The sequence below is a fragment of the Octodon degus genome, unplaced genomic scaffold, assembly GCF_000260255.1.
Source record: "Octodon degus isolate 3935 unplaced genomic scaffold, OctDeg1.0 scaffold00273, whole genome shotgun sequence".
Taxonomy (NCBI): Eukaryota; Metazoa; Chordata; class Mammalia; order Rodentia; family Octodontidae; genus Octodon; species Octodon degus.
Window position 1 is genome coordinate 2,040,234 of NW_004524849.1, and position 9,378 is coordinate 2,049,611.

The window sequence follows — 9,378 nt, forward strand, 5'->3', positions numbered from 1 at the left end:
GTGTGTGTGTGTGTGTGTGGCCAGCTCAGCCCACCAGTGGGCGGGGCTGGCTGGCATGTGGTGCTGGGGGATTGAACCGAGGTCCCTTTGCTTTGCTAAGCTTGTTCTAAGTAGGTGCTTTAGACCACTGAGCCATCTCACCAGCCCTTGTTTGTGCTTCTTGCAAAGCCATTGCTTGATTGAAATAATTGCCTTGCTCCTATTTATTCTTTTCCAGCTCTGCTCCCATGAGGGCCCTTGATAATTTTGAGTTTTTCTCTGCTTTTAGAGACTGTACAAAGAGACTAGCACTGTGCATCTTGTGCTGTGGGCACTGTATGAGCCACGCTCTCCAGACATACATGTGACATGGTAAAGATTCTCCTCCAGGTGGCCACCTGGGCTGCTACCTTGTTCATCTCTGCGGTGCTTCAGGACGCAGCGTTGGGACTGTCTTAGAGCGGAGGCTGCTGTTACTGCTCGGCTAAACGGTCCTGGGGATTCTCAGGGAGAATGAGAGCCTGATGTCCTGAGGGTGTGCTCTCCCCCATGCACACTTTGTTGCATGCTAAGATTCTCCAGGTCCACGAGATCGATGTGAACAATCCAGGCCATTTCTTTAATGCTTCTCCCCAAAATACCTGCCTTCTGGAAGCTCCACATTGTTTGTTTCAAGAGTCCTTTTTCTGCTGCTTTTTGAGAGACTCAGACACTGATGGAGTGCTCTCTCTGCACCTCTACTTGGACCTATCGGAAGTCGAAGGATGTATCACCCAGCCAAAATTCAGGGACAACACTGAATGGATCAGTACAGTTAGAACTTGCAGGGGAAGAAGTTCCAGGACAGCAATCTGGTGGGAGGGAGGGTGAGGAGGGCCGGGAAGGCATGTTTACATAGAGTCCTTTTCCACAGCCAGTAACAGGGAAACTGTTGCATTCTCACACTGAGTGTGGCAAGGAGTTAGTGCTTTGAAAATAACATCTTCAGCAAGATCACAAGTTTAAACCCAGCCTGGGCAACTTAGCAACTTTGTAAGATCAGTTTCAAAATAAAAAAGGAGGAGGATGGAAGCAGGAAAGAGAGTAAGGGGAGGTGTTTTGTTGTTGTTGCTGAATAATTCTTGGCATGCTCTCTGTTACTCAAAATTTCAAATTTTTAAAAGACTTCTTTTAAAAATCTTTTATTCATTTATGTACTTGGTGCAGGGTCTTAGTATGCAGCTCAGACTTATAGTGATCCTCCTGTCTCAGCCTCCTTAGCCCTGGGATTACAGACCTGTGCCACCATGCCATTTCAGTGGCCAGCATGGCATACCTGGGGCCCTGAGGCCTGGCACGGCATGCAGTACCAGGGATCGAACCCGGGTCCTTGTGCTTGCCAGGCAGGCGCTTAGACTGCTGAGCTGTCTCCCCAGCCAAAATTTCAAATTCAGACATGCTAGGTTCTATGACTCGGGCCCATAGAGAATCATTTCTGCTATCATCACAAACCTTGGAAACCCTTGATTTTAAGATTCCCCCAGGGGAATGTGCTCTGAATCTTCCTCTCACCACTTTGAGCTCTGCCCATACATGTTTATTCAGATGCATAACAGCACAAAAAAATGTACAGAACCCATTCTTTCATTAATGAGTTTATTCACTAGGAAAAAAGAAAAGAATAAATACTGTCAGTGAGAATAGCCAGTGTTCAAGGACTTAAAGGACATTTTTTGCTAAAATATGCTAACTGTTTAAATACTCAGCAATAGATTATCTAAATCAATAGGTTCTAACTGACACTGAATGAAACCCGGATGTTTTGCCAAGGCATCTCTCAGGGCCAGCTTTGGACAAATAAGGCCTTGACTTTGAAGCAGAAGCACCTGAAGATATCATCAGTCCTGGGAGAGGCGTGACCTCGGTCGAGTCACACCCCACGCCTGGCTTCTGCTTTCTGACCTGAGGAGACTCAGTGTGATGTTCAGCAGATCCAGTATTCTTAGATCCCCATGTGAATTGTATTCTCTTCAGTGTTTACTTCCAACAAGAAAAATCTTTAGGATTACCTTCAGATGACCTTCTCAAATTTGATACAGAAATATCTCAGTGATTGAAATCCCAGCTGTTGCAGGATAAATGCGATCTGGAGAACTACAGCAGGCATTCACATATTCCAAAACATACATTTCATTCATTTCACCCAAGGGCTTTGCAAGCGCCTTCTAAGAGGTGGGTACTGGTTTGGATAAAATACAAATGAGTAGGCCAAAGTTACTTTTTTCTCTAGGAGCTCACCGTCCTGGGATAAGCTTGTAAAGTGTATCCCAAGTGGGGGTATGACCTGTAGATGTCCCCTAGATCTAGCCATTCTGGTTGGAGATGACTGAGCCACAGATCAGAGAAGCCGGAAGCGGACTTGGCAACACGGAGACCTCTCTCCCCGTCTACTATTTTGAAGGGCTTCAGATAAATATTCTCTGACTTCAAGGCATAAGATCGGAACCTATAACCAGTCCCTTCTCCCATTCTTACTTACCCCTTTAGTAAGTGCTAAGAACTTTCAAGCTCAGATCTCCTCAGTAGCTGGATGCATGGTAATAGAAGACTGTTTATAAGCATTTCTATAAAAGAAGTTACTGAAACTATAGAAAGCAGCCGTATGGATAAGTAGTCACCCATATGGAGGGCCCAGCATATGTCAGGGCCTACTGAGAGTACAAAAGGTGGCCGCTCTTTTTTATTATCAGATCTGCAGGGAAGACATTAGTCACTGTACTGCCAACCAAAGCTGACCTGGACTCGGGACATAGGAGAACCTGTACTGTAACAACATGTAACTCAGTTGCACTCCAAATTTTCTGATCAAGAAGATTATGGAGCCACAGAGGAATGTGAGCGATGATGTAAAGTGAGCTTGAGGAGAGTCACATGGAGAGAAAAAACATTTTCTCAAGCTTTCACAGAGAGCAAATTGGTCAAGCAATGGCCGTGACTCATCCTCATGTCAGACACTGACAAAAGGATGTACAAAGGGCAGTACAGGGCTACAGGATAAATCCTGAGAATACCTGGCTGACCTTATCAGATACAAAAGTTACATTTCTTGTTATATAGGTCTTGTTTTATCTTGGTCTTAACCATCCAGCAGAAAAGTATAAAAATGAGGTTTATAAAGTAAATCCATATTAATACCATGAGCTGTAAAAGGCTCAAGTCAATAACTTCTGAGGATAACCGACTAACATTATAGACTGCTAGACAGTGTTAGATTGTTTAGTTGAATTCAAACACCTATAGTATTTAGATGCCAATAGAATATTCACCTCTGACAGGACAAAAAAAAAGGATACAAAGGAAAGATCATTTTGTATTTATATATACAAAATAGTTAGGGTAAACTTGCAGCTACTTTTGCTTAATTCAATGAGAAGAAAGAGGTGTACTAACAGTGTTTGGACAGAATATCCTGTCTGCTTCTTGTACTATGGATAACCACTAAGAAGATAACAATGTACAGTGCATTGACTATCAAAACTGTCTTATTAATCAGCTGTGATACTGTCTCATTCATATTTATTTCTCAATAAAAATAAATAAATAAATAAAAAAGAAAGCAGTTAAGAAAAACAATTATCTGGCCACCAAAAGAACAAATGCTTTCTTGTTTGTAAAGGCCATAAATAAAGTTTTTCATTAAAATTCTAAAAAATAAAACAAAACAAAGCTGACAGTCTTTAAGAGCTGAACAGAGGCTCACAAATGTGTCCTAAGTGGGTAGGTAGTTCTGATGAGGAACCAGAGTAAGAAAAAGTTGGTTAAGCCTAAGCCAGCAGTCTGGCCAGACCAGAGGATGAAGGGAAGGTCTAAACTCAGTTTGAGAAAGAAATTTTCATTGTCTCAGCTTAAAGAAATTTTCATTGTTTGATTCTAGAAAATTATATGAAGGTGAATGGATAAAGGATGATTTTCCATTGGCCTATCATGATTGAACAATGTATGGAAAACCTCAGCGTGTGGGGATGTTATTATAAAAAGGGGGGGGGCAGCGTTGGGAGTTGACAGGGTCAGGGAGATGGCTCAATAGAATAACCTCTTGCCTGGCAAGTGCAAGGGCCTGAGTTCAATCCCCAGTTGTGAAGAAAAAAAAAAAAAAAAAAAAAAAACCCAAAAACGGTAAAAGCAAAATTATGGGCTGGGGAGATAGCACAGCGGAATAAGTGCTTACCTGGCAAGCACAAGGTCCTGAGTTCAATCCCTGGTACCACCAAAAAAAAAGTTTGTGCTTATGAAAAAAAAAAGCTTAACACTTGGAGAAAACCTTAGTACATATAACAGATCTTGAACTGGGTTCATAAGGTCTCCTAGATATAAAAGGGGTCTTCCCTCTCCCACCCCTGCCCACCACATAGAGTAAGGATCTGAAAACTCAGAGGCTGCACATAGAGGACTTTATTGTCATAAGTGCTTCATTTGGACAGTGACATGATTTGGATCTTAAATGTCACCCAAGAGTGGGGGAAGGATGGAAGGCTTAATTACCATCTTGTGCTGCTTTGGGGGCAGGGTGAATCTTCAGAGGTAGAGCCATGAGGCAAGAAGTCAGGTCATTGCAGGTACATTCTTGAAAGAGTATTGGAATCCCAGCCTCTTCCTGCCTTTTCTCTGCTTCCTGGCTGCCACACGGTGAGCAGCCTTATTCCACTACATGCTCCAAGCCATGATATTCTGCGCTGACCTGGACCCAGAAGGAACGGAGGCCACTGACCATGGACTGAAGCCTCTGAAACCATGAGCCAACATAAATCTTTCTGTTGTTATTGTTTTAATCTTTTATATATCTATTTATTTGGTACAGGGTATCATTACACAGCTCAGACTCATAGTGATCCTCCTGTCTCAGACTCTCCAGTGCTGAGTGACTTGCAGTGACTTGCATCACATACTTGGGGTTTGGAAGCCAGCACTGCATACAGGAATCAAAGTCAGGTCCTTGCGCTTGTCAGGAAGGCTCTCAGAGCCCCCAAATTTAGATCTCCTCAGCCAAATCTTTCTGTTTTAAAACTTGTTTATCTCAGGCATTTTATCATAATGACAGAAAACTAACACAACCTGTTTTACAATGAGAAAGTTTCACCTGCACTTCTGATTTTTCTCAAATATCAGAAGATGGAGATATACATTCTTGACACAGTCCACTGACACAAAGTACCCACTGTCTTCTATAAATATCTGGTACCAGGGTAAGGTGTAATAACTGCTAAAATTTAAGAGATCATCTTGTGGGGGATGGAGGCTATTTGCCACTATCTCCTCAAAATGTTTTTGTTTGTTTCCATAACACCTTCTTAAGTCTCCTCCCACCTCTCCAACTACTCTTTTTTATTCATTTGATATGCATCTTTTCTCTTTCACTGTCCTTAAATGCCAGAAATCCCAGAGCACTTTTCTTTGCCACATTCACACACTTTTCCTGGTAAGTCTCTATTCTTCCCAGGGTTTTGAATCACAGCACATAGAGTTTGGCATGTAGGGTAGATTGAATTGTGCAAGGCACAAAAGGATTCTGGAATGGTAGTTTTCTTTTTCTCTTTTATTCTTTAAATGACCTAAACTGTTATTTTTTTAAATTATGGTTACTTTAGAAACATGAAAATATAGAAACACAATACTCCCTCATTGACCAGTTTTTTCCATGATTTCAGTCACCTGTGCTGCTCAACTATAGTCTGAAAATATTAAATGGAAATTTCCATAAATACATTAATTCCTAAGTTTAAAAGTACATGCCACTCTCAGCAGTGTGACAGGAATCATCCCTCCCTCCAGTGTACACACTCTGCACTTGCTGCTGGCCTGTCAGTCACTTGGTAGCTATCTCAGCATTACTCCACCTTTGTCGGGCCTTGTTCAGTGCCTGGAGACAGGGGGCCAATAAAGCACTGCAGGGCTGATCAGCTTTAAAAAGCATGCGCATAAATACTGAGCCCTTCATAAACATGATTTTAATGAATGCACATTACTTTATTGATGAGCCATACTATGCTTGAACAGTAGCCTATAGACATTGTGTCCAAGTTTTTGATTTTTGTTCTCTAATTATCTCCATAGGTTTCCAGGAGTACATGATTGCAATTAAAAGGAAATAAACAAGTTTTTATGGGTACTGCTAAAGCAGTATCTAGAAAAAGCGCACCAACTTGTGCACTTTCTACTCGTAGTAGAAATAAAACAAAAATAAGAAGAGCTTCTTACAATGAATTTTGGTGAATGTTTTATCACCTGAATACTCAGTTTTCTGGGAAGAAAAGGATTATAAATCAGCATGTTTTGTAGATTTGGAGAGAGCTAAGATTTGGCTTAAGCTGCCCTATGTCTGTAGGCTACCTAGTACTTGTGTTCTCAGTGTCGGGTAGTGGAGGCAATGTGGTACTCCAGGGTTAGAGTATGAATTTAGAAGAGGTATTAAGGGGGAAGCCAGGTATCCCTAAATATCAGGACAGAAAAAAGTCCTGCCACACACAGAGGAAATTTCTCAGTGGGAAGTACAGGCCACGTGGATTCAGCAGACAGGCTGTTATAGGCTGAGTGCTCTCATCTTCATCTGTTTTCTCAATGGTGAGGTCATCAGGTCAGTGAACAGAGGAGAATGGGAGGCTTGAAAAAGTAGGTGAAACTGTTATTTCAGAGTAAATAGAGCAATGTGATGGGGATTTTAGGAAATACTGAATCTCACTGGAGATTTTCAGTCATTCCAAAGTGAGTCTAGTCAGCAATGGGGTGTGACTTCATACAGTTCCAAGGACCACTTAAGATTAGCACAAAAAAGTTGTCGGTTGTGCTTAATATTTTAAGATTTTTGCCAAGTTAATTCAACAAAGGAAGAGACTGGCAAAGAAGTGAGAATCAAAGCCAGGTCCAGTGATGAATATTGGGAAACTAGTGGGGCCAAAGGATTAGGGATCTTGAAGAATTGTCTAACTCAGCTTTCCTCCCCCGCCCCCTGCCATCTTGGAGTCTGGGGAACAGGACTTCTAAAAGGCAAACATGTCTGGAAGACTGTGGTGCAAGGTCATTTTTGCTGGCTATAAGCAGGGTCTCCGGAACCACAGGGAACCCACAGTTTTTCTTAAAATTGAAGGTGTTTATGCCCGGGATGAAACAGAATTCTACTTGGACAAGAGACGTGCTTATGTGTACAAAACAAAAAACAACACAGTGACTCCAGGTGGCAAACCAAACAAAACCAGAGTGATCTGGGGAAAAGTAACTCGGGCCCATGGAAATAGCGGCATGGTTCGTGCCAAGTTCCGAAGCAACCTTCCTGCTAAGGCCATCGGACACCGAATCCGTGTGATGCTGACCCCTCAAGAATTTAAAATAATGGAATTTAAAATAAAAGTGCATTTGTGCTCTTGTTAAAAAAAAAAATATCTAACTCAGTGGACAAAGTGGAACTGGAATGGGAAGTAATGATTAGAGACTGAGATCATTGGGCCTTAAAATGTTGATAATTATGCACTAAAGCATTGGAACTAGAACACAATTAGCTTAACAGGTGGGGGAGGACAGTGCCCGAATGCATAGCTCAGCATTACTAGAGTGGTAGTTACCTGGAACTCCCTGGAGATGTTCAGAGGCTCTGTCAGTGGAGGAAACAAGAAGGAAGGGAGGAAAGTGCAAGAAGACAAATAGCTTGTGGTGTCAGATTGGCTCTGAGACTGGGGGAAGCTGGGTGTTCTTAGAGGTTCAGAAAAGATAAAGGTAGGATTCTTCTGTAAGCTGTACCCATGTTGCTGTGAAACTCCAGTACTACCACAGCAGGGGAGGGGGCTGTGGGTCAGTCAGGCTCTTAGGCTGAAGGGATTTTTTTTTTTTTTTTTTAACTCAGACTAGTCTATTGAAGGACTTCAGTTCTCCTCACCCACGCAAGAAAGTCTGGAATTATTTTTTAAAGTCACCTCCTACCTCACTTAGTTCTTTATTTCATGATCTACCTGATTAATGACTGCTAGGATTCATGACCAAGGCATGCTGTTTGGACTTACAATCCGCCCCTTGGACTTAGGACCCTAATTTTCTTATTTAGGTCTGTACGTTTTGTTGCGAGAGCCTTTATTATTTTTTTCTCTTGTGCAGTGCACCTTGTTTATACAATTTTTGCTGATTATCCCATGGTCTACTAGTTTTATGTTGTTACACAAGGCCGTATGCATATGCAAATAACAGCACAGCCATCAAATTGGATTGTCCTTTGTCCAGTTATTTGTTCTGAATATTGTAATGTGTAAGCCATACACGATCCCTCATTCAGTGACCAACTCATTCAACAACCTGGCTGAAGGAAGTAAACCTGGCTATTTAATGAGGGGTGCCTGCGGCCTACTGTCTTTTAGGCACATTGCTAAGCAGGTTGTGCAAGTAGCATTGCATTCATGAAAAACCAAATGCCTTCAAAATATGTATTATTTCTATGTCTGATACTGTAGAAAAATAAGCTACCTGGCATTTTTTGAAGATTTTGCTTTGATATAAATATAAATATATATATTATATACATGTATATATGATTTACCTGTTCCAATGCAGAAGGGGGTGACTTAGAGCACGTCTTATGAGACTTGTTGACCACATGATACATGCAGAAAAGCTGTGCCAAAGGGCCAGAAAAATTTGTCAGTGCACTTTTGTCACTGGGCTTAAGTCTAAGGAATATTTGCTTCCAACAGGTAATAATAAAACAGATTTATTTGGAGTTAAGGAAATTCTCAGATATAAAGAAACTCTTTAGAAGTGATGTTACCTTTGAAACATTTTGATATGTAGAAATGTCTTTTATCATATGGGTATATTTTCTCAAGGGTAACATATAGAAACTGAACAATAAATAATCAGTGTTATTCTTGGTTTTATGATTATGTGTTTAATCTTTGTCTTACACTCCTAGTTAAGTTCCTTTGCTATATACTTTATCTGGCTATCCTCCAAGGAACTTACTGCAGAAGCAGACCGAGCAGTGGCTACATTAATGTCAAGGATATGTGGCATTTCAATGATTGTTAGAGTTGAGCACATTCATGGCTCTGTGATAGCTCAGTAATATCAGTTTCCCTGGTCCCTTGCAATGACCTGCAGGAGCTCCTGCATTGATAAGCTACAGTTTTCAGAGACAACTGTGTGGTCACAGTAATCTTGAAGAACTCATGGAAGCTGCCAAGATGCCAGTAAAGGGCTCATGAGGAAATGTAAGAGTAGATGCTTTACTGATTTGCTAAAGATTGTATCTGGACTGCATCTGTTTTGTAATCATTACTGATGAACACTTTCTGTATCTGTATCATTAAATATCCTGGATTGGGCTGGGGAGATAGCTCAGTGGAGTGCTTGCCTGGCAAGTGCAAGGTCCAGAGTTTGATCCCC

General features: G+C 41.4%; 1 pseudogene; it reads left to right on the top strand.

Annotated features, from left to right (window-relative positions):
- Positions 1 to 7,005: 7,005 nt before the first annotated feature.
- Positions 7,006 to 9,378, top strand: part of LOC105741049 — a 7,510-nt pseudogene continuing 5,137 nt past the window's right edge.